The 25,835-nt window shown below is 48.3% G+C and overlaps 36 non-coding genes across 36 annotated transcripts; all 36 read right to left on the bottom strand.

The window, feature by feature from the left end:
* Positions 1-289: 289 nt before the first annotated feature.
* On the bottom strand, positions 290-408 carry LOC143871301 (5S ribosomal RNA). The gene has a single exon (XR_013246074.1). It is a non-coding gene; the product is annotated as a 5S ribosomal RNA (ribosomal RNA).
* Positions 409-1,005: 597 nt separating this feature from the next.
* On the bottom strand, positions 1,006-1,124 carry LOC143871300 (5S ribosomal RNA). Its single transcript, XR_013246073.1, has one exon. It is a non-coding gene; the product is annotated as a 5S ribosomal RNA (ribosomal RNA).
* A 596-nt stretch (positions 1,125-1,720) lies between these two features.
* LOC143871299 (5S ribosomal RNA) lies at positions 1,721-1,839 on the bottom strand. The gene has a single exon (XR_013246072.1). It is a non-coding gene; the product is annotated as a 5S ribosomal RNA (ribosomal RNA).
* A 597-nt stretch (positions 1,840-2,436) lies between these two features.
* LOC143871298 (5S ribosomal RNA) lies at positions 2,437-2,555 on the bottom strand. The gene has a single exon (XR_013246071.1). It is a non-coding gene; the product is annotated as a 5S ribosomal RNA (ribosomal RNA).
* Positions 2,556-3,095: 540 nt separating this feature from the next.
* On the bottom strand, positions 3,096-3,214 carry LOC143871297 (5S ribosomal RNA). The gene has a single exon (XR_013246070.1). It is a non-coding gene; the product is annotated as a 5S ribosomal RNA (ribosomal RNA).
* A 597-nt stretch (positions 3,215-3,811) lies between these two features.
* On the bottom strand, positions 3,812-3,930 carry LOC143871296 (5S ribosomal RNA). Its single transcript, XR_013246069.1, has one exon. It is a non-coding gene; the product is annotated as a 5S ribosomal RNA (ribosomal RNA).
* Positions 3,931-4,527: 597 nt separating this feature from the next.
* On the bottom strand, positions 4,528-4,646 carry LOC143871295 (5S ribosomal RNA). The gene has a single exon (XR_013246068.1). It is a non-coding gene; the product is annotated as a 5S ribosomal RNA (ribosomal RNA).
* Positions 4,647-5,243: 597 nt separating this feature from the next.
* LOC143873457 (5S ribosomal RNA) lies at positions 5,244-5,362 on the bottom strand. Its single transcript, XR_013248166.1, has one exon. It is a non-coding gene; the product is annotated as a 5S ribosomal RNA (ribosomal RNA).
* Positions 5,363-5,959: 597 nt separating this feature from the next.
* Positions 5,960-6,078, bottom strand: LOC143873644 (5S ribosomal RNA). Its single transcript, XR_013248347.1, has one exon. It is a non-coding gene; the product is annotated as a 5S ribosomal RNA (ribosomal RNA).
* A 597-nt stretch (positions 6,079-6,675) lies between these two features.
* On the bottom strand, positions 6,676-6,794 carry LOC143871294 (5S ribosomal RNA). Its single transcript, XR_013246067.1, has one exon. It is a non-coding gene; the product is annotated as a 5S ribosomal RNA (ribosomal RNA).
* Positions 6,795-7,391: 597 nt separating this feature from the next.
* Positions 7,392-7,510, bottom strand: LOC143873456 (5S ribosomal RNA). The gene has a single exon (XR_013248165.1). It is a non-coding gene; the product is annotated as a 5S ribosomal RNA (ribosomal RNA).
* A 597-nt stretch (positions 7,511-8,107) lies between these two features.
* On the bottom strand, positions 8,108-8,226 carry LOC143873643 (5S ribosomal RNA). The gene has a single exon (XR_013248346.1). It is a non-coding gene; the product is annotated as a 5S ribosomal RNA (ribosomal RNA).
* Positions 8,227-8,823: 597 nt separating this feature from the next.
* Positions 8,824-8,942, bottom strand: LOC143871292 (5S ribosomal RNA). The gene has a single exon (XR_013246065.1). It is a non-coding gene; the product is annotated as a 5S ribosomal RNA (ribosomal RNA).
* A 540-nt stretch (positions 8,943-9,482) lies between these two features.
* LOC143871291 (5S ribosomal RNA) lies at positions 9,483-9,601 on the bottom strand. The gene has a single exon (XR_013246064.1). It is a non-coding gene; the product is annotated as a 5S ribosomal RNA (ribosomal RNA).
* Positions 9,602-10,198: 597 nt separating this feature from the next.
* LOC143873001 (5S ribosomal RNA) lies at positions 10,199-10,317 on the bottom strand. The gene has a single exon (XR_013247724.1). It is a non-coding gene; the product is annotated as a 5S ribosomal RNA (ribosomal RNA).
* A 597-nt stretch (positions 10,318-10,914) lies between these two features.
* Positions 10,915-11,033, bottom strand: LOC143871290 (5S ribosomal RNA). The gene has a single exon (XR_013246063.1). It is a non-coding gene; the product is annotated as a 5S ribosomal RNA (ribosomal RNA).
* Positions 11,034-11,629: 596 nt separating this feature from the next.
* On the bottom strand, positions 11,630-11,748 carry LOC143871289 (5S ribosomal RNA). The gene has a single exon (XR_013246062.1). It is a non-coding gene; the product is annotated as a 5S ribosomal RNA (ribosomal RNA).
* A 597-nt stretch (positions 11,749-12,345) lies between these two features.
* LOC143871288 (5S ribosomal RNA) lies at positions 12,346-12,464 on the bottom strand. The gene has a single exon (XR_013246061.1). It is a non-coding gene; the product is annotated as a 5S ribosomal RNA (ribosomal RNA).
* A 596-nt stretch (positions 12,465-13,060) lies between these two features.
* LOC143871285 (5S ribosomal RNA) lies at positions 13,061-13,179 on the bottom strand. Its single transcript, XR_013246059.1, has one exon. It is a non-coding gene; the product is annotated as a 5S ribosomal RNA (ribosomal RNA).
* Positions 13,180-13,776: 597 nt separating this feature from the next.
* On the bottom strand, positions 13,777-13,895 carry LOC143871284 (5S ribosomal RNA). Its single transcript, XR_013246058.1, has one exon. It is a non-coding gene; the product is annotated as a 5S ribosomal RNA (ribosomal RNA).
* A 540-nt stretch (positions 13,896-14,435) lies between these two features.
* On the bottom strand, positions 14,436-14,554 carry LOC143871283 (5S ribosomal RNA). Its single transcript, XR_013246057.1, has one exon. It is a non-coding gene; the product is annotated as a 5S ribosomal RNA (ribosomal RNA).
* Positions 14,555-15,151: 597 nt separating this feature from the next.
* LOC143871282 (5S ribosomal RNA) lies at positions 15,152-15,270 on the bottom strand. The gene has a single exon (XR_013246056.1). It is a non-coding gene; the product is annotated as a 5S ribosomal RNA (ribosomal RNA).
* Positions 15,271-15,867: 597 nt separating this feature from the next.
* On the bottom strand, positions 15,868-15,986 carry LOC143871280 (5S ribosomal RNA). The gene has a single exon (XR_013246055.1). It is a non-coding gene; the product is annotated as a 5S ribosomal RNA (ribosomal RNA).
* Positions 15,987-16,583: 597 nt separating this feature from the next.
* Positions 16,584-16,702, bottom strand: LOC143871278 (5S ribosomal RNA). Its single transcript, XR_013246053.1, has one exon. It is a non-coding gene; the product is annotated as a 5S ribosomal RNA (ribosomal RNA).
* Positions 16,703-17,299: 597 nt separating this feature from the next.
* On the bottom strand, positions 17,300-17,418 carry LOC143873617 (5S ribosomal RNA). Its single transcript, XR_013248319.1, has one exon. It is a non-coding gene; the product is annotated as a 5S ribosomal RNA (ribosomal RNA).
* A 597-nt stretch (positions 17,419-18,015) lies between these two features.
* Positions 18,016-18,134, bottom strand: LOC143871277 (5S ribosomal RNA). The gene has a single exon (XR_013246052.1). It is a non-coding gene; the product is annotated as a 5S ribosomal RNA (ribosomal RNA).
* A 597-nt stretch (positions 18,135-18,731) lies between these two features.
* LOC143871276 (5S ribosomal RNA) lies at positions 18,732-18,850 on the bottom strand. The gene has a single exon (XR_013246051.1). It is a non-coding gene; the product is annotated as a 5S ribosomal RNA (ribosomal RNA).
* A 597-nt stretch (positions 18,851-19,447) lies between these two features.
* LOC143871275 (5S ribosomal RNA) lies at positions 19,448-19,566 on the bottom strand. Its single transcript, XR_013246050.1, has one exon. It is a non-coding gene; the product is annotated as a 5S ribosomal RNA (ribosomal RNA).
* Positions 19,567-20,163: 597 nt separating this feature from the next.
* On the bottom strand, positions 20,164-20,282 carry LOC143871274 (5S ribosomal RNA). Its single transcript, XR_013246049.1, has one exon. It is a non-coding gene; the product is annotated as a 5S ribosomal RNA (ribosomal RNA).
* Positions 20,283-20,879: 597 nt separating this feature from the next.
* LOC143871273 (5S ribosomal RNA) lies at positions 20,880-20,998 on the bottom strand. Its single transcript, XR_013246048.1, has one exon. It is a non-coding gene; the product is annotated as a 5S ribosomal RNA (ribosomal RNA).
* A 597-nt stretch (positions 20,999-21,595) lies between these two features.
* Positions 21,596-21,714, bottom strand: LOC143871272 (5S ribosomal RNA). The gene has a single exon (XR_013246047.1). It is a non-coding gene; the product is annotated as a 5S ribosomal RNA (ribosomal RNA).
* Positions 21,715-22,311: 597 nt separating this feature from the next.
* LOC143871271 (5S ribosomal RNA) lies at positions 22,312-22,430 on the bottom strand. Its single transcript, XR_013246046.1, has one exon. It is a non-coding gene; the product is annotated as a 5S ribosomal RNA (ribosomal RNA).
* Positions 22,431-23,027: 597 nt separating this feature from the next.
* Positions 23,028-23,146, bottom strand: LOC143871270 (5S ribosomal RNA). Its single transcript, XR_013246045.1, has one exon. It is a non-coding gene; the product is annotated as a 5S ribosomal RNA (ribosomal RNA).
* Positions 23,147-23,743: 597 nt separating this feature from the next.
* On the bottom strand, positions 23,744-23,862 carry LOC143871269 (5S ribosomal RNA). The gene has a single exon (XR_013246044.1). It is a non-coding gene; the product is annotated as a 5S ribosomal RNA (ribosomal RNA).
* Positions 23,863-24,459: 597 nt separating this feature from the next.
* On the bottom strand, positions 24,460-24,578 carry LOC143871267 (5S ribosomal RNA). The gene has a single exon (XR_013246042.1). It is a non-coding gene; the product is annotated as a 5S ribosomal RNA (ribosomal RNA).
* Positions 24,579-25,175: 597 nt separating this feature from the next.
* LOC143874189 (5S ribosomal RNA) lies at positions 25,176-25,294 on the bottom strand. Its single transcript, XR_013248877.1, has one exon. It is a non-coding gene; the product is annotated as a 5S ribosomal RNA (ribosomal RNA).
* Positions 25,295-25,835: the final 541 nt, after the last annotated feature.

The following is a 25,835-nucleotide window of genomic DNA, read 5'->3' as shown; positions in this document are numbered from 1 at the left end:
CTAGTACACTCATCCGCTATAGCCTGTACGTCACTGAATCTAAACAAACCCCGCTATAATTTGACTGCAAATGAAATGTCAGAACGAATTCCGTTTATCGAATCAAACGACACTATCACCCCGCCATAATAAAGACCGGACGTCTTTGAATTCACCATCCGGAAGAAAATAAAAAGATCCGAACCGAAACGTAGGAGGCGACGCACTAAACGTGCGTTTCAGTTCGCATCGATGTTCCAGAACCGAAAGATTGTTCGAAAAAAGTGGTAGATTGCCGAAAAAAGTGACAGGGGTGCAACACGAGGACTTCCCAGGAGGTCACCCATCCTAGTACTACTCTCGCCCAAGCACGCTTAACTTCGGAGTTCTGATGGGATCCAGTGCATTTGTGCTGGTATGATCGCACCCAGCATGCCTCTCCATTGTCAAAGTAATAAAGAGTTTCCACTCGCATTGTCGTACGAAGTCCGTTTAAATGAAAGTGCGAAAAAATCCTGTTAGATGACACCGGATGGACGATCCGAGCATGTCGGGAAGCCGGATGACCGCCAGGGCTGTCATCGCGCGATTAATCTTCCCGAGTACCCCCGAATCAATATAAGAATCGCTACGATCTGACGGGCGGATCAAAAGTTATCGTCGGAACGATATTTGTGCACCAAGGGTAGCTCACGGCCAGTAAACACCTTCCGACCGGATTCATGACTCGCATCCACTAGTACACTCATCCGCTATAGCCTGTACGTCACTGAATCTAAACAAACCCCCGCTATAATTTGACCGCAAATGAAATGTCAGAACGAATTCCGTTTATCGAATCAAACGACACTATCACCCCGCCATAATAAAGACCGGACGTGTTTGAATTCACCATCCGGAAGAAAATAAAAAGATCCGAACCGAAACGTAGGAGGCGACGCACTAAACGTGCGTTTCAGTTCGCATCGATGTTCCAGAACCGAAAGATTGTTCGAAAAAAGTGGTAGATAGCCGAAAAAAGTGACAGGGGTGCAACACGAGGACTTCCCAGGAGGTCACCCATCCTAGTACTACTCTCGCCCAAGCACGCTTAACTTCGGAGTTCTGATGGGATCCAGTGCATTTGTGCTGGTATGATCGCACCCAGCATGCCACTCCATTGTCAAAGTAATAAAGAGTTTCCACTCGCATTGTCGTACGAAGTCCGTTTAAATGAAAGTGCGAAAAAATCCTGCTAGATGACACCGGATGGACGATCCGAGAATGTCGGGAAGCCGGATGACCGCCAGGGCTATCATCGCGCGATGGATCTTCCCGAGTACCCCCGAATCAATATAAGAATCACGACGATCTGACGGGCGGATCAAAAGTTATCGTCGGAACGATATTTGTGCACCAAGGGTAGCTCACGGCCAGTAAACACCTTCCGACCGGATTCATGACTCGCATCCACTAGTACACTCATCCGCTATAGCCTGTACGTCACTGAATCTAAACAAACCCCGCTATAATTTGACTGCAAATGAAATGTCAGAACGAATTCCGTTTATCGAATCAAACGACACTATCACCCCGCCATAATAAAGACCGGACGTCTTTGAATTCACCATCCGGAAGAAAATAAAAAGATCCGAACCGAAACGTAGGAGGCGACGCACTAAACGTGCGTTTCAGTTCGCATCGATGTTCGAGAATCGAAAGATTGTTCGAAAAAAGTGGTAGATTGCCGAAAAAAGTGACAGGGGTGCAACACGAGGACTTCCCAGGAGGTCACCCATCCTAGTACTACTCTCGCCCAAGCACGCTTAACTTCGGAGTTCTGATGGGATCCAGTGCATTTGTGCTGGTATGATCGCACCCAGCATGCCTCTCCATTGTCAAAGTAATAAAGAGTTTCCACTCGCATTGTCGTACGAAGTCCGTTTAAATGAAAGTGCGAAAAAATCCTGCTAGATGACACCGGATGGACGATCCGAGCATGTCGGGAAGCCGGATGACCGCCAAGGCTGTCATCGCGCGATTAATCTTCCCGAGTACCCCCGAATCAATATAAGAATCGCTACGATCTGACGGGCGGATCAAAAGTTATCGTCGGAACGATATTTGTGCACCAAGGGTAGCTCACGGCCAGTAAACACCTTCCGACCGGATTCATGACTCGCATCCACTAGTACACTCATCCGCTATAGCCTGTACGTCACTGAATCTAAACAAACCCCCGCTATAATTTGACCGCAAATGAAATGTCAGAACGAATTCCGTTTATCGAATCAAACGACATTATCAGCCCGCCATAATAAAGACCGGACGTCTTTGAATTCACCATCCGGAAGAAAATAAAAAGATCCGAACCGAAACGTATGAGGCGACGCACTAAACGTGCGTTTCAGTTCGCATCGATGTTCCAGAACCGAAAGATTGTTCGAAAAAAGTGGTAGATAGCCGAAAAAAGTGACAGGGGTGCAACACGAGGACTTCCCAGGAGGTCACCCATCCTAGTACTACTCTCGCCCAAGCACGCTTAACTTCGGAGTTCTGATGGGATCCAGTGCATTTGTGCTGGTATGATCGCACCCAGCATGCCACTCCATTGTCAAAGTAATAAAGAGTTTCCACTCGCATTGTCGTACGAAGTCCGTTTAAATGAAAGTGCGAAAAAATCCTGCTAGATGACACCGGATGGACGATCCGAGCATGTCGGGAAGCCGGATGACCGCCAGGGCTGTCATCGCGCGATGGATCTTCCCGAGTACCCCCGAATCAATATAAGAATCACGACGATCTGACGGGCGGATCAAAAGTTATCGTCGGAACGATATTTGTGCACCAAGGGTAGCTCACGGCCAGTAAACACCTTCCGACCGGATTCATGACTCGCATCCACTAGTACACTCATCCGCTATAGCCTGTACGTCACTGAATCTAAACAAACCCCCGCTATAATTTGACTGCAAATGAAATGTCAGAACGAATTCCGTTTATCGAATCAAACGACACTATCACCCCGCCATAATAAAGACCGGACGTCTTTGAATTCACCATCCGGAAGAAAATAAAAAGATCCGAACCGAAACGTAGGAGGCGACGCACTAAACGTGCGTTTCAGTTCGCATCGAGGGGTGCAACACGAGGACTTCCCAGGAGGTCACCCATCCTAGTACTACTCTCGCCCAAGCACGCTTAACTTCGGAGTTCTGATGGGATCCAGTGCATTTGTGCTGGTATGATCGCACCCAGCATGCCTCTCCATTGTCAAAGTAATAAAGAGTTTCCACTCGCATTGTCGTACGAAGTCCGTTTAAATGAAAGTGCGAAAAAATCCTGCTAGATGACACCGGATGGACGATCCGAGCATGTCGGGAAGCCGGATGACCGCCAGGGCTGTCATCGCGCGATTAATCTTCCCGAGTACCCCCGAATCAATATAAGAATCGCCACGATCTGACGGGCGGATCAAAAGTTCTCGTCGGAACGATATTTGTGCACCAAGGGTAGCTCACGGCCAGTAAACACCTTCCGACCGGATTCATGACTCGCATCCACTAGTACACTCATCCGCTATAGCCTGTACGTCAGTGAATCTAAACAAACCCCCGCTATAATTTGACTGCAAATGAAATGTCAGAACGAATTCCGTTTATCGAATCAAACGACACTATCACCCCGCCATAATAAAGACCGGACGTCTTTGAATTCACCATCCGGAAGAAAATAAAAAGATCCGAACCGAAACGTAGGAGGCGACGCACTAAACGTGGGTTTCAGTTCGCATCGATGTTCCAGAACCGAAAGATTGTTCGAAAAAAGTGGTAGATAGCCGAAAAAAGTGACAGGGGTGCAACACGAGGACTTCCCAGGAGGTCACCCATCCTAGTACTACTCTCGCCCAAGCACGCTTAACTTCGGAGTTCTGATGGGATCCAGTGCATTTGTGCTGGTATGATCGCACCCAGCATGCCTCTCCATTGTCAAAGTAATAAAGAGTTTCCACTCGCATTGTCGTACGAAGTCCGTTTAAATGAAAGTGCGAAAAAATCCTGCTAGATGACACCGGATGGACGATCCGAGCATGTCGGGAAGCCGGATGACTGCCATGGCTGTCATCGCGCGATGGATCTTCCCGAGTACCCCCGAATCAATATAAGAAACGCCACGATCTGACGGGCGGATCAAAAGTTATCGTCGGAACGATATTTGTGCACCAAGGGTAGCTCACGGCCAGTAAACACCTTCCGACCGGATTCATGACTCGCATCCACTAGTACACTCATCCGCTATAGCCTGTACGTCACTGAATCTAAACAAACCCCCGCTATAATTTGACCGCAAATGAAATGTCAGAACGAATTCCGTTTATCGAATCAAACGACACTATCACCTCGCCATAATAAAGACCGGACGTCTTTGAATTCACCATCCGGAAGAAAATAAAAAGATCCGAACCGAAACGTAGGAGGCGACGCACTAAACGTGCGTTTCAGTTCGCATCGATGTTCCAGAACCGAAAGATTGTTCGAAAAAAGTGGTAGATAGCCGAAAAAAGTGACAGGGGTGCAACACGAGGACTTCCCAGGAGGTCACCCATCCTAGTACTACTCTCGCCCAAGCACGCTTAACTTCGGAGTTCTGATGGGATCCAGTGCATTTGTGCTGGTATGATCGCACCCAGCATGCCTCTCCATTGTCAAAGTAATAAAGCGTTTCCACTCGCATTGTCGTACGAAGTCCGTTTAAATGAAAGTGCGAAAAAATCCTGCTAGATGACACCGGATGGACGATCCGAGCATGTCTGGAAGCCGGATGACCGCCAGGGCTGTCATCGCGCGATTAATCTTCCCGAGTACCCCCGAATCAATATAAGAATCGCTACGATCTGACGGGCGGATCAAAAGTTATCGTCGGAACGATATTTGTGCACCAAGGGTAGCTCACGGCCAGTAAACACCTTCCGACCGGATTCATGACTCGCATCCACTAGTACACTCATCCGCTATAGCCTGTACGTCACTGAATCTAAACAAACCCCCGCTATAATTTGACTGCAAATGAAATGTCAGAACGAATTCCGTTTATCGAATCAAACGACACTATCACCCCGCCATAATACAGACCGGACGTCTTTGAATTCACCATCCGGAAGAAAATAAAAAGATCCGAACCGAAACGTAGGAGGCGACGCACTAAACGTGCGTTTCAGTTCGCATCGATGTTCCAGAACCGAAAGATTGTTCGAAAAAAGTGGTAGATAGCCGAAAAAAGTGACAGGGGTGCAACACGAGGACTTCCCAGGAGGTCACCCATCCTAGTACTACTCTCGCCCAAGCACGCTTAACTTCGGAGCTCTGATGGGATCCAGTGCATTTGTGCTGGTATGATCGCACCCAGCATGCCACTCCATTGTCAAAGTAATAAAGAGTTTCCACTCGCATTGTCGTACGAAGTCCGTTTAAATGAAAGTGTGAAAAAATCCTGCTAGATGACACCGGATGGACGATCCGAGCATGTCGGGAAGCCGGATGACCGCCAGGGCTGTCATCGCGCGATGGATCTTCCCGAGTACCCCCGAATCAATATAAGAATCACGACGATCTGACGGGCGGATCAAAAGTTATCGTCGGAACGATATTTGTGCACCAAGGGTAGCTCACGGCCAGTAAACACCTTCCGACCGGATTCATGACTCGCATCCACTAGTACACTCATCCGCTATAGCCTGTACGTCACTGAATCTAAACAAACCCCCGCTATAATTTGACTGCAAATGAAATGTCAGAACGAATTCCGTTTATCGAATCAAACGACACTATCACCCCGCCATAATAAAGACCGGACGTCTTTGAATTCACCATCCGGAAGAAAATAAAAAGATCCGAACCGAAACGTAGGAGGCGACGCACTAAACGTGCGTTTCAGTTCGCATCGATGTTCCAGAACCGAAAGATTGTTCGAAAAAAGTGGTAGATAGCCGAAAAAAGTGACAGGGGTGCAACACGAGGACTTCCCAGGAGGTCACCCATCCTAGTACTACTCTTGCCCAAGCACGCTTAACTTCGGAGTTCTGATGGGATCCAGTGCATTTGTGCTGGTATGATCGCACCCAGCATGCCTCTCCATTGTCAAAGTAATAAAGAGTTTCCACTCGCATTGTCGTACGAAGTCCGTTTAAATGAAAGTGCGAAAAAATCCTGCTAGATGACACCGGATGGACGATCCGAGCATGTCGGGAAGCCGGATGACCGCCAGGGCTGTCATCGCGCGATTAATCTTCCCGAGTACCCCCGAATCAATATAAGAATCGCTACGATCTGACGGGCGGATCAAAAGTTATCGTCGGAACGATATTTGTGCACCAAGGGTAGCTCACGGCCAGTAAACACCTTCCGACCGGATTCATGACTCGCATCCACTAGTACACTCATCCGCTATAGCCTGTACGTCACTGAATCTAAACAAACCCCCGCTATAATTTGACCGCAAATGAAATGTCAGAACGAATTCCGTTTATCGAATCAAACGACATTATCAGCCCGCCATAATAAAGACCGGACGTCTTTGAATTCACCATCCGGAAGAAAATAAAAAGATCCGAACCGAAACGTATGAGGCGACGCACTAAACGTGCGTTTCAGTTCGCATCGATGTTCTAGAACCGAAAGATTGTTCGAAAAAAGTGGTAGATAGCCGAAAAAAGTGACAGGGGTGCAACACGAGGACTTCCCAGGAGGTCACCCATCCTAGTACTACTCTCGCCCAAGCACGCTTAACTTCGGAGTTCTGATGGGATCCAGTGCATTTGTGCTGGTATGATCGCACCCAGCATGCCACTCCATTGTCAAAGTAATAAAGAGTTTCCACTCGCATTGTCGTACGAAGTCCGTTTAAATGAAAGTGCGAAAAAATCCTGCTAGATGACACCGGATGGACGATCCGAGCATGTCGGGAAGCCGGATGACCGCCAGGGCTGTCATCGCGCGATTAATCTTCCCGAGTACCCCCGAATCAATATAAGAATCGCTACGATCTGACGGGCGGATCAAAAGTTATCGTCGGAACGATATTTGTGCACCAAGGGTAGCTCACGGCCAGTAAACACCTTCCGACCGGATTCATGACTCGCATCCACTAGTACACTCATCCGCTATAGCCTGTACGTCACTGAATCTAAACAAACCCCCGCTATAATTTGACTGCAAATGAAATGTCAGAACGAATTCCGTTTATCGAATCAAACGACACTATCACCCCGCCATAATAAAGACCGGACGTCTTTGAATTCACCATCCGGAAGAAAATAAAAAGATCCGAACCGAAACGTAGGAGGCGACGCACTAAACGTGCGTTTCAGTTCGCATCGATGTTCCAGAACCGAAAGATTGTTCGAAAAAAGTGGTAGATAGCCGAAAAAAGTGACAGGGGTGCAACACGAGGACTTCCCAGGAGGTCACCCATCCTAGTACTACTCTCGCCCAAGCACGCTTAACTTCGGAGCTCTGATGGGATCCAGTGCATTTGTGCTGGTATGATCGCACCCAGCATGCCACTCCATTGTCAAAGTAATAAAGAGTTTCCACTCGCATTGTCGTACGAAGTCCGTTTAAATGAAAGTGTGAAAAAATCCTGCTAGATGACACCGGATGGACGATCCGAGCATGTCGGGAAGCCGGATGACCGCCAGGGCTGTCATCGCGCGATGGATCTTCCCGAGTACCCCCGAATCAATATAAGAATCACGACGATCTGACGGGCGGATCAAAAGTTATCGTCGGAACGATATTTGTGCACCAAGGGTAGCTCACGGCCAGTAAACACCTTCCGACCGGATTCATGACTCGCATCCACTAGTACACTCATCCGCTATAGCCTGTACGTCACTGAATCTAAACAAACCCCCGCTATAATTTGACTGCAAATGAAATGTCAGAACGAATTCCGTTTATCGAATCAAACGACACTATCACCCCGCCATAATAAAGACCGGACGTCTTTGAATTCACCATCCGGAAGAAAATAAAAAGATCCGAACCGAAACGTAGGAGGCGACGCACTAAACGTGCGTTTCAGTTCGCATCGATGTTCCAGAACCGAAAGATTGTTCGAAAAAAGTGGTAGATAGCCGAAAAAAGTGACAGGGGTGCAACACGAGGACTTCCCAGGAGGTCACCCATCCTAGTACTACTCTTGCCCAAGCACGCTTAACTTCGGAGTTCTGATGGGATCCAGTGCATTTGTGCTGGTATGATCGCACCCAGCATGCCTCTCCATTGTCAAAGTAATAAAGAGTTTCCACTCGCATTGTCGTACGAAGTCCGTTTAAATGAAAGTGCGAAAAAATCCTGCTAGATGACACCGGATGGACGATCCGAGCATGTCGGGAAGCCGGATGACCGCCAGGGCTGTCATCGCGCGATTAATCTTCCCGAGTACCCCCGAATCAATATAAGAATCGCTACGATCTGACGGGCGGATCAAAAGTTATCGTCGGAACGATATTTGTGCACCAAGGGTAGCTCACGGCCAGTAAACACCTTCCGACCGGATTCATGACTCGCATCCACTAGTACACTCATCCGCTATAGCCTGTACGTCACTGAATCTAAACAAACCCCCGCTATAATTTGACCGCAAATGAAATGTCAGAACGAATTCCGTTTATCGAATCAAACGACATTATCAGCCCGCCATAATAAAGACCGGACGTCTTTGAATTCACCATCCGGAAGAAAATAAAAAGATCCGAACCGAAACGTATGAGGCGACGCACTAAACGTGCGTTTCAGTTCGCATCGATGTTCCAGAACCGAAAGATTGTTCGAAAAAAGTGGTAGATAGCCGAAAAAAGTGACAGGGGTGCAACACGAGGACTTCCCAGGAGGTCACCCATCCTAGTACTACTCTCGCCCAAGCACGCTTAACTTCGGAGTTCTGATGGGATCCAGTGCATTTGTGCTGGTATGATCGCACCCAGCATGCCACTCCATTGTCAAAGTAATAAAGAGTTTCCACTCGCATTGTCGTACGAAGTCCGTTTAAATGAAAGTGCGAAAAAATCCTGCTAGATGACACCGGATGGACGATCCGAGCATGTCGGGAAGCCGGATGACCGCCAGGGCTGTCATCGCGCGATGGATCTTCCCGAGTACCCACGAATCAATATAAGAATCACGACGATCTGACGGGCGGATCAAAAGTTATCGTCGGAACGATATTTGTGCACCAAGGGTAGCTCACGGCCAGTAAACACCTTCCGACCGGATTCATGACTCGCATCCACTAGTACACTCATCCGCTATAGCCTGTACGTCACTGAATCTAAACAAACCCCCGCTATAATTTGACTGCAAATGAAATGTCAGAACGAATTCCGTTTATCGAATCAAACGACACTATCACCCCGCCATAATAAAGACCGGACGTCTTTGAATTCACCATCCGGAAGAAAATAAAAAGATCCGAACCGAAACGTAGGAGGCGACGCACTAAACGTGCGTTTCAGTTCGCATCGAGGGGTGCAACACGAGGACTTCCCAGGAGGTCACCCATCCTAGTACTACTCTCGCCCAAGCACGCTTAACTTCGGAGTTCTGATGGGATCCAGTGCATTTGTGCTGGTATGATCGCACCCAGCATGCCTCTCCATTGTCAAAGTAATAAAGAGTTTCCACTCGCATTGTCGTACGAAGTCCGTTTAAATGAAAGTGCGAAAAAATCCTGCTAGATGACACCGGATGGACGATCCGAGCATGTCGGGAAGCCGGATGACCGCCAGGGCTGTCATCGCGCGATTAATCTTCCCGAGTACCCCCGAATCAATATAAGAATCGCTACGATCTGACGGGCGGATCAAAAGTTATCGTCGGAACGATATTTGTGCACCAAGGGTAGCTCACGGCCAGTAAACACCTTCCGACCGGATTCATGACTCGCATCCACTAGTACACTCATCCGCTATAGCCTGTACGTCACTGAATCTAAACAAACCCCCGCTATAATTTGACCGCAAATGAAATGTCAGAACGAATTCCGTTTATCGAATCAAACGACACTATCACCCCGCCATAATAAAGACCGGACGTCTTTGAATTCACCATCCGGAAGAAAATAAAAAGATCCGAACCGAAACGTAGGAGGCGACGCACTAAACGTGCGTTTCAGTTCGCATCGATGTTCCAGAACCGAAAGATTGTTCGAAAAAAGTGGTAGATAGCCGAAAAAAGTGACAGGGGTGCAACACGAGGACTTCCCAAGAGGTCACCCATCCTAGTACTACTCTCGCCCAAGCACGCTTAACTTCGGAGTTCTGATGGGATCCAGTGCATTTGTGCTGGTATGATCGCACCCAGCATGCCTCTCCATTGTCAAAGTAATAAAGAGTTTCCACTCGCATTGTCGTACGAAGTCCGTTTAAATGAAAGTGCGAAAAAATCCTGCTAGATGACACCGGATGGACGATCCGAGCATGTCGGGAAGCCGGATGACCGCCAGGGCTGTCATCGCGCGATGAATCTTCCCGAGTACCCCCGAATCAATATAAGAACCGCCACGATCTGACGGGCGGATCAAAAGTTATCGTCGGAACGATATTTGTGCACCAAGGGTAGCTCACGGCCAGTAAACACCTTCCGACCGGATTCATGACTCGCATCCACTAGTACACTCATCCGCTATAGCCTGTACGTCACTGAATCTAAACAAACCCCCGCTATAATTTGACCGCAAATGAAATGTCAGAACGAATTCCGTTTATCGAATCAAACGACACTATCACCCCGCCATAATAAAGACCGGACGTCTTTGAATTCACCATCCGGAAGAAAATAAAAAGATCCGAACCGAAACGTAGGAGGCGACGCACTAAACGTGCGTTTCAGTTCGCATCGATGTTCCAGAACCGAAAGATTGTTCGAAAAAAGTGGTAGATAGCCGAAAAAAGTGACAGGGGTGCAACACGAGGACTTCCCAGGAGGTCACCCATCCTAGTACTACTCTCGCCCAAGCACGCTTAACTTCGGAGTTCTGATGGGATCCAGTGCATTTGTGCTGGTATGATCGCACCCAGCATGCCACTCCATTGTCAAAGTAATAAAGAGTTTCCACTCGCATTGTCGTACGAAGTCCGTTTAAATGAAAGTGCGAAAAAATCCTGCTAGATGACACCGGATGGACGATCCGAGCATGTCGGGAAGCCGGATGACCGCCAGGGCTGTCATCGCGCGATGGATCTTCCCGAGTACCCCCGAATCAATATAAGAATCACGACGATCTGACGGGCGGATCAAAAGTTATCGTCGGAACGATATTTGTGCACCAAGGGTAGCTCACGGCCAGTAAACACCTTCCGACCGGATTCATGACTCGCATCCACTAGTACACTCATCCGCTATAGCCTGTACGTCACTGAATCTAAACAAACCCCGCTATAATTTGACTGCAAATGAAATGTCAGAACGAATTCCGTTTATCGAATCAAACGACACTATCACCCCGCCATAATAAAGACCGGACGTCTTTGAATTCACCATCCGGAAGAAAATAAAAAGATCCGAACCGAAACGTAGGAGGCGACGCACTAAACGTGCGTTTCAGTTCGCATCGATGTTCCAGAACCGAAAGATTGTTCGAAAAAAGTGGTAGATTGCCGAAAAAAGTGACAGGGGTGCAACACGAGGACTTCCCAGGAGGTCACCCATCCTAGTACTACTCTCGCCCAAGCACGCTTAACTTCGGAGTTCTGATGGGATCCAGTGCATTTGTGCTGGTATGATCGCACCCAGCATGCCTCTCCATTGTCAAAGTAATAAAGAGTTTCCACTCGCATTGTCGTACGAAGTCCGTTTAAATGAAAGTGCGAAAAAATCCTGTTAGATGACACCGGATGGACGATCCGAGCATGTCGGGAAGCCGGATGACCGCCAGGGCTGTCATCGCGCGATTAATCTTCCCGAGTACCCCCGAATCAATATAAGAATCGCTACGATCTGACGGGCGGATCAAAAGTTTTCGTCGGAACGATATTTGTGCACCAAGGGTAGCTCACGGCCAGTAAACACCTTCCGACCGGATTCATGACTCGCATCCACTAGTACACTCATCCGCTATAGCCTGTACGTCACTGAATCTAAACAAACCCCCGCTATAATTTGACCGCAAATGAAATGTCAGAACGAATTCCGTTTATCGAATCAAACGACACTATCACCCCGCCATAATAAAGACCGGACGTGTTTGAATTCACCATCCGGAAGAAAATAAAAAGATCCGAACCGAAACGTAGGAGGCGACGCACTAAACGTGCGTTTCAGTTCGCATCGATGTTCCAGAACCGAAAGATTGTTCGAAAAAAGTGGTAGATAGCCGAAAAAAGTGACAGGGGTGCAACACGAGGACTTCCCAGGAGGTCACCCATCCTAGTACTACTCTCGCCCAAGCACGCTTAACTTCGGAGTTCTGATGGGATCCAGTGCATTTGTGCTGGTATGATCGCACCCAGCATGCCACTCCATTGTCAAAGTAATAAAGAGTTTCCACTCGCATTGTCGTACGAAGTCCGTTTAAATGAAAGTGCGAAAAAATCCTGCTAGATGACACCGGATGGACGATCCGAGAATGTCGGGAAGCCGGATGACCGCCAGGGCTATCATCGCGCGATGGATCTTCCCGAGTACCCCCGAATCAATATAAGAATCACGACGATCTGACGGGCGGATCAAAAGTTATCGTCGGAACGATATTTGTGCACCAAGGGTAGCTCACGGCCAGTAAACACCTTCCGACCGGATTCATGACTCGCATCCACTAGTACACTCATCCGCTATAGCCTGTACGTCACTGAATCTAAACAAACCCCGCTATAATTTGACTGCAAATGAAATGTCAGAACGAATTCCGTTTATCGAATCAAACGACACTATCACCCCGCCATAATAAAGACCGGACGTCTTTGAATTCACCATCCGGAAGAAAATAAAAAGATCCGAACCGAAACGTAGGAGGCGACGCACTAAACGTGCGTTTCAGTTCGCATCGATGTTCCAGAACCGAAAGATTGTTCGAAAAAAGTGGTAGATTGCCGAAAAAAGTGACAGGGGTGCAACACGAGGACTTCCCAGGAGGTCACCCATCCTAGTACTACTCTCGCCCAAGCACGCTTAACTTCGGAGTTCTGATGGGATCCAGTGCATTTGTGCTGGTATGATCGCACCCAGCATGCCTCTCCATTGTCAAAGTAATAAAGAGTTTCCACTCGCATTGTCGTACGAAGTCCGTTTAAATGAAAGTGCGAAAAAATCCTGCTAGATGACACCGGATGGACGATCCGAGCATGTCGGGAAGCCGGATGACCGCCAGGGCTGTCATCGCGCGATTAATCTTCCCGAGTACCCCCGAATCAATATAAGAATCGCTACGATCTGACGGGCGGATCAAAAGTTATCGTCGGAACGATATTTGTGCACCAAGGGTAGCTCACGGCCAGTAAACACCTTCCGACCGGATTCATGACTCGCATCCACTAGTACACTCATCCGCTATAGCCTGTACGTCACTGAATCTAAACAAACCCCCGCTATAATTTGACCGCAAATGAAATGTCAGAACGAATTCCGTTTATCGAATCAAACGACATTATCAGCCCGCCATAATAAAGACCGGACGTCTTTGAATTCACCATCCGGAAGAAAATAAAAAGATCCGAACCGAAACGTATGAGGCGACGCACTAAACGTGCGTTTCAGTTCGCATCGATGTTCCAGAACCGAAAGATTGTTCGAAAAAAGTGGTAGATAGCCGAAAAAAGTGACAGGGGTGCAACACGAGGACTTCCCAGGAGGTCACCCATCCTAGTACTACTCTCGCCCAAGCACGCTTAACTTCGGAGTTCTGATGGGATCCAGTGCATTTGTGCTGGTATGATCGCACCCAGCATGCCACTCCATTGTCAAAGTAATAAAGAGTTTCCACTCGCATTGTCGTACGAAGTCCGTTTAAATGAAAGTGCGAAAAAATCCTGCTAGATGACACCGGATGGACGATCCGAGCATGTCGGGAAGCCGGATGACCGCCAGGGCTGTCATCGCGCGATGGATCTTCCCGAGTACCCCCGAATCAATATAAGAATCACGACGATCTGACGGGCGGATCAAAAGTTATCGTCGGAACGATATTTGTGCACCAAGGGTAGCTCACGGCCAGTAAACACCTTCCGACCGGATTCATGACTCGCATCCACTAGTACACTCATCCGCTATAGCCTGTACGTCACTGAATCTAAACAAACCCCCGCTATAATTTGACTGCAAATGAAATGTCAGAACGAATTCCGTTTATCGAATCAAACGACACTATCACCCCGCCATAATAAAGACCGGACGTCTTTGAATTCACCATCCGGAAGAAAATAAAAAGATCCGAACCGAAACGTAGGAGGCGACGCACTAAACGTGCGTTTCAGTTCGCATCGAGGGGTGCAACACGAGGACTTCCCAGGAGGTCACCCATCCTAGTACTACTCTCGCCCAAGCACGCTTAACTTCGGAGTTCTGATGGGATCCAGTGCATTTGTGCTGGTATGATCGCACCCAGCATGCCTCTCCATTGTCAAAGTAATAAAGAGTTTCCACTCGCATTGTCGTACGAAGTCCGTTTAAATGAAAGTGCGAAAAAATCCTGCTAGATGACACCGGATGGACGATCCGAGCATGTCGGGAAGCCGGATGACCGCCAGGGCTGTCATCGCGCGATTAATCTTCCCGAGTACCCCCGAATCAATATAAGAATCGCCACGATCTGACGGGCGGATCAAAAGTTCTCGTCGGAACGATATTTGTGCACCAAGGGTAGCTCACGGCCAGTAAACACCTTCCGACCGGATTCATGACTCGCATCCACTAGTACACTCATCCGCTATAGCCTGTACGTCAGTGAATCTAAACAAACCCCCGCTATAATTTGACTGCAAATGAAATGTCAGAACGAATTCCGTTTATCGAATCAAACGACACTATCACCCCGCCATAATAAAGACCGGACGTCTTTGAATTCACCATCCGGAAGAAAATAAAAAGATCCGAACCGAAACGTAGGAGGCGACGCACTAAACGTGGGTTTCAGTTCGCATCGATGTTCCAGAACCGAAAGATTGTTCGAAAAAAGTGGTAGATAGCCGAAAAAAGTGACAGGGGTGCAACACGAGGACTTCCCAGGAGGTCACCCATCCTAGTACTACTCTCGCCCAAGCACGCTTAACTTCGGAGTTCTGATGGGATCCAGTGCATTTGTGCTGGTATGATCGCACCCAGCATGCCTCTCCATTGTCAAAGTAATAAAGAGTTTCCACTCGCATTGTCGTACGAAGTCCGTTTAAATGAAAGTGCGAAAAAATCCTGCTAGATGACACCGGATGGACGATCCGAGCATGTCGGGAAGCCGGATGACTGCCATGGCTGTCATCGCGCGATGGATCTTCCCGAGTACCCCCGAATCAATATAAGAAACGCCACGATCTGACGGGCGGATCAAAAGTTATCGTCGGAACGATATTTGTGCACCAAGGGTAGCTCACGGCCAGTAAACACCTTCCGACCGGATTCATGACTCGCATCCACTAGTACACTCATCCGCTATAGCCTGTACGTCACTGAATCTAAACAAACCCCCGCTATAATTTGACCGCAAATGAAATGTCAGAACGAATTCCGTTTATCGAATCAAACGACACTATCACCTCGCCATAATAAAGACCGGACGTCTTTGAATTCACCATCCGGAAGAAAATAAAAAGATCCGAACCGAAACGTAGGAGGCGACGCACTAAACGTGCGTTTCAGTTCGCATCGATGTTCCAGAACCGAAAGATTGTTCGAAAAAAGTGGTAGATAGCCGAAAAAAGTGACAGGGGTGCAACACGAGGACTTCCCAGGAGGTCACCCATCCTAGTACTACTCTCGCCCAAGCACGCTTAACTTCGGAGTTCTGATGGGATCCAGTGCATTTGTGCTGGTATGATCGCACCCAGCATGCCTCTCCATTGTCAAAGTAATAAAGCGTTTCCACTCGCATTGTCGTACGAAGTCCGTTTAAATGAAAGTGCGAAAAAATCCTGCTAGATGACACCGGATGGACGATCCGAGCATGTCTGGAAGCCGGATGACCGCCAGGGCTGTCATCGCGCGATGAATCTTCCCGAGTACCCCCGAATCAATATAAGAATCGCCACGATCTGACGGGCGGATCAAAAGTTATCGTCGGAACGATATTTGTGCACCAAGGGTAGCTCACGGCCAGTAAACACCTTCCGACCGGATTCATGACTCGCATCCACTAGTACACTCATCCGCTATAGCCTGTACGTCACTGAATCTAAACAAACCCCCGCTATAATTTGACTGCAAATGAAATGTCAGAACGAATTCCGTTTATCGAATCAAACGACACTATCACCCCGCCATAATAAAGACCGGACGTCTTTGAATTCACCATCCGGAAGAAAATAAAAAGATCCGAACCGAAACGTAGGAGGCGACGCACTAAACGTGCGTTTCAGTTCGCATCGATGTTCCAGAACCGAAAGATTGTTCGAAAAAAGTGGTAGATAGCCGAAAAAAGTGACAGGGGTGCAACACGAGGACTTCCCAGGAGGTCACCCATCCTAGTACTACTCTCGCCCAAGCACGCTTAACTTCGGAGTTCTGATGGGATCCAGTGCATTTGTGCTGGTATGATCGCACCCAGCATGCCTCTCCATTGTCAAAGTAATAAAGAGTTTCCACTCGCATTGTCGTACGAAGTCCGTTTAAATGAAAGTGCGAAAAAATCCTGCTAGATGACACCGGATGGACGATCCGAGCATGTCGGGAAGCCGGATGACCGCCAGGGCTGTCATCGCGCGATGGATCTTCCCGAGTACCCCCGAATCAATATAAGAATCGCCACGATCTGACGGGCGGATCAAAAGTTATCGTCGGAACGATATTTGTGCACCAAGGGTAGCTCACGGCCAGTAAACACCTTCCGACCGGATTCATGACTCGCATCCACTAGTACACTCATCCGCTATAGCCTGTACGTCACTGAATCTAAACAAACCCCCGCTATAATTTGACCGCAAATGAAATGTCAGAACGAATTCCGTTTATCGAATCAAACGACACTATCACCCCGCCATAATAAAGACCGGACGTCTTTGAATTCACCATCCGGAAGAAAATAAAAAGATCCGAACCGAAACGTAGGAGGCGACGCACTAAACGTGCGTTTCAGTTCGCATCGATGTTCCAGAACCGAAAGATTGTTCGAAAAAAGTGGTTGATAGCCGAAAAAAGTGACAGGGGTGCAACACGAGGACTTCCCAGGAGGTCACCCATCCTAGTACTACTCTCGCCCAAGCACGCTTAACATCGGAGTTCTGATGGGATCCAGTGCATTTGTGCTGGTATGATCGCACCCAGCATGCCTCTCCATTGTCAAAGTAATAAAGAGTTTCCACTCGCATTGTCGTACGAAGTCCGTTTAAATGAAAGTGCGAAAAAATCCTGCTAGATGACACCGGATGGACGATCCGAGCATGTCGGGAAGCCGGATGACCGCCAGGGCTGTCATCGCGCGATGGATCTTCCCGAGTACCCCCGAATCAATATAAGAATCGCCACGATCTGACGGGCGGATCAAAAGTTATCGTCGGAACGATATTTGTGCACCAAGGGTAGCTCACGGCCAGTAAACACCATCCGACCGGATTCATGACTCGCATCCACTAGTACACTCATCCGCTATAGCCTGTACGTCACTGAATCTAAACAAACCCCCGCTATAATTTGACCGCAAATGAAATGTCAGAACGAATTCCGTTTATCGAATCAAACGACACTATCACCCCGCCATAATAAAGACCGGACGTCTTTGAATTCACCATCCGGAAGAAAATAAAAAGATCCGAACCGAAACGTAGGAGGCGACGCACTAAACGTGCGTTTCAGTTCCCATCGATGTTCCAGAACCGAAAGATTGTTCGAAAAAAGTGGTAGATAGCCGAAAAAAGTGACAGGGGTGCAACACGAGGACTTCCCAGGAGGTCACCCATCCTAGTACTACTCTCGCCCAAGCACGCTTAACTTCGGAGTTCTGATGGGATCCAGTGCATTTGTGCTGGTATGATCGCACCCAGCATGCCTCTCCATTGTCAAAGTAATAAAGAGTTTCCACTCGCATTGTCGTACGAAGTCCGTTTAAATGAAAGTGCGAAAAAATCCTGCTAGATGACACCGGATGGACGATCCGAGCATGTCGGGAAGCCGGATGACCGCCAGGGCTGTCATCGCGCGATGAATCTTCCCGAGTACCCCCGAATCAATATAAGAACCGCCACGATCTGACGGGCGGATCAAAAGTTATCGTCGGAACGATATTTGTGCACCAAGGGTAGCTCACGGCCAGTAAACACCTTCCGACCGGATTCATGACTCGCATCCACTAGTACACTCATCCGCTATAGCCTGTACGTCACTGAATCTAAACAAACCCCCGCTATAATTTGACCGCAAATGAAATGTCAGAACGAATTCCGTTTATCGAATCAAACGACACTATCACCCCGCCATAATAAAGACCGGACGTGTTTGAATTCACCATCCGGAAGAAAATAAAAAGATCCGAACCGAAACGTAGGAGGCGACGCACTAAACGTGCGTTTCAGTTCGCATCGATGTTCCAGAACCGAAAGATTGTTCGAAAAAAGTGGTAGATAGCCGAAAAAAGTGACAGGGGTGCAACACGAGGACTTCCCAGGAGGTCACCCATCCTAGTACTACTCTCGCCCAAGCACGCTTAACTTCGGAGTTCTGATGGGATCCAGTGCATTTGTGCTGGTATGATCGCACCCAGCATGCCACTCCATTGTCAAAGTAATAAAGAGTTTCCACTCGCATTGTCGTACGAAGTCCGTTTAAATGAAAGTGCGAAAAAATCCTGCTAGATGACACCGGATGGACGATCCGAGCATGTCGGGAAGCCGGATGACCGCCAGGGCTGTCATCGCGCGATGGATCTTCCCGAGTACCCCCGAATCAATATAAGAATCACGACGATCTGACGGGCGGATCAAAAGTTATCGTCGGAACGATATTTGTGCACCAAGGGTAGCTCACGGCCAGTAAACACCTTCCGACCGGATTCATGACTCGCATCCACTAGTACACTCATCCGCTATAGCCTGTACGTCACTGAATCTAAACAAACCCCCGCTATAATTTGACCGCAAATGAAATGTCAGAACGAATTCCGTTTATCGAATCAAACGACACTATCACCCCGCCATAATAAAGACCGGACGTCTTTGAATTCACCATCCGGAAGAAAATAAAAAGATCCGAACCGAAACGTAGGAGGCGACGCACTAAACGTGCGTTTCAGTTCGCATCGATGTTCCAGAACCGAAAGATTGTTCGAAAAAAGTGGTAGATAGCCGAAAAAAGTGACAGGGGTGCAACACGAGGACTTCCCAGGAGGTCACCCATCCTAGTACTACTCTCGCCCAAGCACGCTTAACTTCGGAGTTCTGATGGGATCCAGTGCATTTGTGCTGGTATGATCGCACCCAGCATGCCACTCCATTGTCAAAGTAATAAAGAGTTTCCACTCGCATTGTCGTACGAAGTCCGTTTAAATGAAAGTGCGAAAAAATCCTGCTAGATGACACCGGATGGACGATCCGAGCATGTCGGGAAGCCGGATGACCGCCAGGGCTGTCATCGCGCGATGGATCTTCCCGAGTACCCCCGAATCAATATAAGAATCCCGACGATCTGACGGGCGGATCAAAAGTTATCGTCGGAACGATATTTGTGCACCAAGGGTAGCTCACGGCCAGTAAACACCTTCCGACCGGATTCATGACTCGCATCCACTAGTACACTCATCCGCTATAGCCTGTACGTCACTGAATCTAAACAAACCCCCGCTATAATTTGACTGCAAATGAAATGTCAGAACGAATTCCGTTTATCGAATCAAACGACACTATCACCCCGCCATAATAAAGACCGGACGTCTTTGAATTCACCATCCGGAAGAAAATAAAAAGATCCGAACCGAAACGTAGGAGGCGACGCACTAAACGTGCGTTTCAGTTCGCATCGATGTTCCAGAACCGAAAGATTGTTCGAAAAAAGTGGTAGATAGCCGAAAAAAGTGACAGGGGTGCAACACGAGGACTTCCCAGGAGGTCACCCATCCTAGTACTACTCTCGCCCAAGCACGCTTAACTTCGGAGTTCTGATGGGATCCAGTGCATTTGTGCTGGTATGATCGCACCCAGCATGCCTCTCCATTGTCAAAGTAATAAAGAGTTTCCACTCGCATTGTCGTACGAAGTCCGTTTAAATGAAAGTGCGAAAAAATCCTGCTAGATGACACCGGATGGACGATCCGAGCATGTCGGGAAGCCGGATGACCGCCAGGGCTGTCATCGCGCGATGGATCTTCCCGAGTACCCCCGAATCAATATAAGAATCGCCACGATCTGACGGGCGGATCAAAAGTTATCGTCGGAACGATATTTGTGCACCAAGGGTAGCTCACGGCCAGTAAACACCTTCCGACCGGATTCATGACTCGCATCCACTAGTACACTCATCCGCTATAGCCTGTACGTCACTGAATCTAAACAAACCCCCGCTATAATTTGACCGCAAATGAAATGTCAGAACGAATTCCGTTTATCGAATCAAACGACACTATCACCCCGCCATAATAAAGACCGGACGTGTTTGAATTCACCATCCGGAAGAAAATAAAAAGATCCGAACCGAAACGTAGGAGGCGACGCACTAAACGTGCGTTTCAGTTCGCATCGATGTTCCAGAACCGAAAGATTGTTCGAAAAAAGTGGTTGATAGCCGAAAAAAGTGACAGGGGTGCAACACGAGGACTTCCCAGGAGGTCACCCATCCTAGTACTACTCTCGCCCAAGCACGCTTAACTTCGGAGTTCTGATGGGATCCAGTGCATTTGTGCTGGTATGATCGCACCCAGTATGCCTCTCCATTGTCAAAGTAATAAAGAGTTTCCACTCGCATTGTCGTACGAAGTCCGTTTAAATGAAAGTGCGAAAAAATCCTGCTAGATGACACCGGATGGACGATCCGAGCATGTCGGGAAGCCGGATGACCGCCAGGGCTGTCATCGCGCGATGGATCTTCCCGAGTACCCCCGAATCAATATAAGAATCGCCACGATCTGACGGGCGGATCAAAAGTTATCGTCGGAACGATATTTGTGCACCAAGGGTAGCTCACGGCCAGTAAACACCTTCCGACCGGATTCATGACTCGCATCCACTAGTACACTCATCCGCTATAGCCTGTACGTCACTGAATCTAAACAAACCCCCGCTATAATTTGACCGCAAATGAAATGTCAGAACGAATTCCGTTTATCGAATCAAACGACACTATCACCCCGCCATAATAAAGACCGGACGTCTTTGAATTCACCATCCGGAAGAAAATAAAAAGATCCGAACCGAAACGTAGGAGGCGACGCACTAAACGTGCGTTTCAGTTCGCATCGATGTTCCAGAACCGAAAGATTGTTCGAAAAAAGTGGTAGATAGCCGAAAAAAGTGACAGGGGTGCAACACGAGGACTTCCCAGGAGGTCACCCATCCTAGTACTACTCTCGCCCAAGCACGCTTAACTTCGGAGTTCTGATGGGATCCAGTGCATTTGTGCTGGTATGATCGCACCCAGCATGCCTCTCCATTGTCAAAGTAATAAAGAGTTTCCACTCGCATTGTCGTACGAAGTCCGTTTAAATGAAAGTGCGAAAAAATCCTGCTAGATGACACCGGATGGACGATCCGAGCATGTCGGGAAGCCGGATGACCGCCAGGGCTGTCATCGCGCGATGAATCTTCCCGAGTACCCCCGAATCAATATAAGAACCGCCACGATCTGACGGGCGGATCAAAAGTTATCGTCGGAACGATATTTGTGCACCAAGGGTAGCTCACGGCCAGTAAACACCTTCCGACCGGATTCATGACTCGCATCCACTAGTACACTCATCCGCTATAGCCTGTACGTCACTGAATCTAAACAAACCCCCGCTATAATTTGACCGCAAATGAAATGTCAGAACGAATTCCGTTTATCGAATCAAACGACACTATCACCCCGCCATAATAAAGACCGGACGTCTTTGAATTCACCATCCGGAAGAAAATAAAAAGATCCGAACCGAAACGTAGGAGGCGACGCACTAAACGTGCGTTTCAGTTCGCATCGATGTTCCAGAACCGAAAGATTGTTCGAAAAAAGTGGTTGATAGCCGAAAAAAGTGACAGGGGTGCAACACGAGGACTTCCCAGGAGGTCACCCATCCTAGTACTACTCTCGCCCAAGCACGCTTAACTTCGGAGTTCTGATGGGATCCAGTGCATTTGTGCTGGTATGATCGCACCCAGTATGCCTCTCCATTGTCAAAGTAATAAAGAGTTTCCACTCGCATTGTCGTACGAAGTCCGTTTAAATGAAAGTGCGAAAAAATCCTGCTAGATGACACCGGATGGACGATCCGAGCATGTCGGGAAGCCGGATGACCGCCAGGGCTGTCATCGCGCGATGGATCTTCCCGAGTACCCCCGAATCAATATAAGAATCGCCACGATCTGACGGGCGGATCAAAAGTTATCGTCGGAACGATATTTGTGCACCAAGGGTAGCTCACGGCCAGTAAACACCTTCCGACCGGATTCATGACTCGCATCCACTAGTACACTCATCCGCTATAGCCTGTACGTCACTGAATCTAAACAAACCCCCGCTATAATTTGACCGCAAATGAAATGTCAGAACGAATTCCGTTTATCGAATCAAACGACACTATCACCCCGCCATAATAAAGACCGGACGTCTTTGAATTCACCATCCGGAAGAAAATAAAAAGATCCGAACCGAAACGTAGGAGGCGACGCACTAAACGTGCGTTTCAGTTCGCATCGATGTTCCAGAACCGAAAGATTGTTCGAAAAAAGTGGTTGATAGCCGAAAAAAGTGACAGGGGTGCAACACGAGGACTTCCCAGGAGGTCACCCATCCTAGTACTACTCTCGCCCAAGCACGCTTAACTTCGGAGTTCTGATGGGATCCAGTGCATTTGTGCTGGTATGATCGCACCCAGTATGCCTCTCCATTGTCAAAGTAATAAAGAGTTTCCACTCGCATTGTCGTACGAAGTCCGTTTAAATGAAAGTGCGAAAAAATCCTGCTAGATGACACCGGATGGACGATCCGAGCATGTCGGGAAGCCGGATGACCGCCAGGGCTGTCATCGCGCGATGGATCTTCCCGAGTACCCCCGAATCAATATAAGAATCGCCACGATCTGACGGGCGGATCAAAAGTTATCGTCGGAACGATATTTGTGCACCAAGGGTAGCTCACGGCCAGTAAACACCTTCCGACCGGATTCATGACTCGCATCCACTAGTACACTCATCCGCTATAGCCTGTACGTCACTGAATCTAAACAAACCCCCGCTATAATTTGACCGCAAATGAAATGTCAGAACGAATTCCGTTTATCGAATCAAACGACACTATCACCCCGCCATAATAAAGACCGGACGTCTTTGAATTCACCATCCGGAAGAAAATAAAAAGATCCGAACCGAAACGTAGGAGGCGACGCACTAAACGTGCGTTTCAGTTCGCATCGATGTTCCAGAACCGAAAGATTGTTCGAAAAAAGTGGTAGATAGCCGAAAAAAGTGACAGGGGTGCAACACGAGGACTTCCCAGGAGGTCACCCATCCTAGTACTACTCTCGCCCAAGCACGCTTAACTTCGGAGTTCTGATGGGATCCAGTGCATTTGTGCTGGTATGATCGCACCCAGCATGCCTCTCCATTGTCAAAGTAATAAAGAGTTTCCACTCGCATTGTCGTACGAAGTCCGTTTAAATGAAAGTGCGAAAAAATCCTGCTAGATGACACCGGATGGACGATCCGAGCATGTCGGGAAGCCGGATGACCGCCAGGGCTGTCATCGCGCGATGAATCTTCCCGAGTACCCCCGAATCAATATAAGAACCGCCACGATCTGACGGGCGGATCAAAAGTTATCGTCGGAACGATATTTGTGCACCAAGGGTAGCTCACGGCCAGTAAACACCTTCCGACCGGATTCATGACTCGCATCCACTAGTACACTCATCCGCTATAGCCTGTACGTCACTGAATCTAAACAAACCCCCGCTATAATTTGACCGCAAATGAAATGTCAGAACGAATTCCGTTTATCGAATCAAACGACACTATCACCCCGCCATAATAAAGACCGGACGTGTTTGAATTCACCATCCGGAAGAAAATAAAAAGATCCGAACCGAAACGTAGGAGGCGACGCACTAAACGTGCGTTTCAGTTCGCATCGATGTTCCAGAACCGAAAGATTGTTCGAAAAAAGTGGTAGATAGCCGAAAAAAGTGACAGGGGTGCAACACGAGGACTTCCCAGGAGGTCACCCATCCTAGTACTACTCTCGCCCAAGCACGCTTAACTTCGGAGTTCTGATGGGATCCAGTGCATTTGTGCTGGTATGATCGCACCCAGCATGCCACTCCATTGTCAAAGTAATAAAGAGTTTCCACTCGCATTGTCGTACGAAGTCCGTTTAAATGAAAGTGCGAAAAAATCCTGCTAGATGACACCGGATGGACGATCCGAGCATGTCGGGAAGCCGGATGACCGCCAGGGCTGTCATCGCGCGATGAATCTTCCCGAGTACCCCCGAATCAATATAAGAACCGCCACGATCTGACGGGCGGATCAAAAGTTATCGTCGGAACGATATTTGTGCACCAAGGGTAGCTCACGGCCAGTAAACACCTTCCGACCGGATTCATGACTCGCATCCACTAGTACACTCATCCGCTATAGCCTGTACGTCACTGAATCTAAACAAACCCCCGCTATAATTTGACCGCAAATGAAATGTCAGAACGAATTCCGTTTATCGAATCAAACGACACTATCACCCCGCCATAATAAAGACCGGACGTGTTTGAATTCACCATCCGGAAGAAAATAAAAAGATCCGAACCGAAACGTAGGAGGCGACGCACTAAACGTGCGTTTCAGTTCGCATCGATGTTCCAGAACCGAAAGATTGTTCGAAAAAAGTGGTAGATAGCCGAAAAAAGTGACAGGGGTGCAACACGAGGACTTACCAGGAGGTCACCCATCCTAGTACTACTCTCGCCCAAGCACGCTTAACTTCGGAGTTCTGATGGGATCCAGTGCATTTGTGCTGGTATGATCGCACCCAGCATGCCACTCCATTGTCAAAGTAATAAAGAGTTTCCACTCGCATTGTCGTACGAAGTCCGTTTAAATGAAAGTGCGAAAAAATCCTGCTAGATGACACCGGATGGACGATCCGAGCATGTCGGGAAGCCGGATGACCGCCAGGGCTGTCATCGCGCGATTGATCTTCCCGAGTACCCCCGAATCAATATAAGAATCACGACGATCTGACGGGCGGATCAAAAGTTATCGTCGGAACGATATTTGTGCACCAAGGGTAGCTCACGGCCAGTAAACACCTTCCGACCGGATTCATGACTCGCATCCACTAGTACACTCATCCGCTATAGCCTGTACGTCACTGAATCTAAACAAACCCCCGCTATAATTTGACTGCAAATGAAATGTCAGAACGAATTCCGTTTATCGAATCAAACGACACTATCACCCCGCCATAATAAAGACCGGACGTCTTTGAATTCACCATCCGGAAGAAAATAAAAAGATCCGAACCGAAACGTAGGAGGCGACGCACTAAACGTGCGTTTCAGTTCGCATCGAT

The sequence above is a fragment of the Tasmannia lanceolata genome, unplaced genomic scaffold (genome assembly GCF_043159265.1).
Source record: "Tasmannia lanceolata isolate RefF3 unplaced genomic scaffold, GAP_Taslan_0.1 ptg000003l, whole genome shotgun sequence".
NCBI classification, from domain to species: domain Eukaryota; kingdom Viridiplantae; phylum Streptophyta; class Magnoliopsida; order Canellales; family Winteraceae; genus Tasmannia; species Tasmannia lanceolata.
The sequence above is the reverse complement of the archived record's forward strand: the minus strand, read 5'-3'. Positions and strand labels throughout refer to the sequence as shown.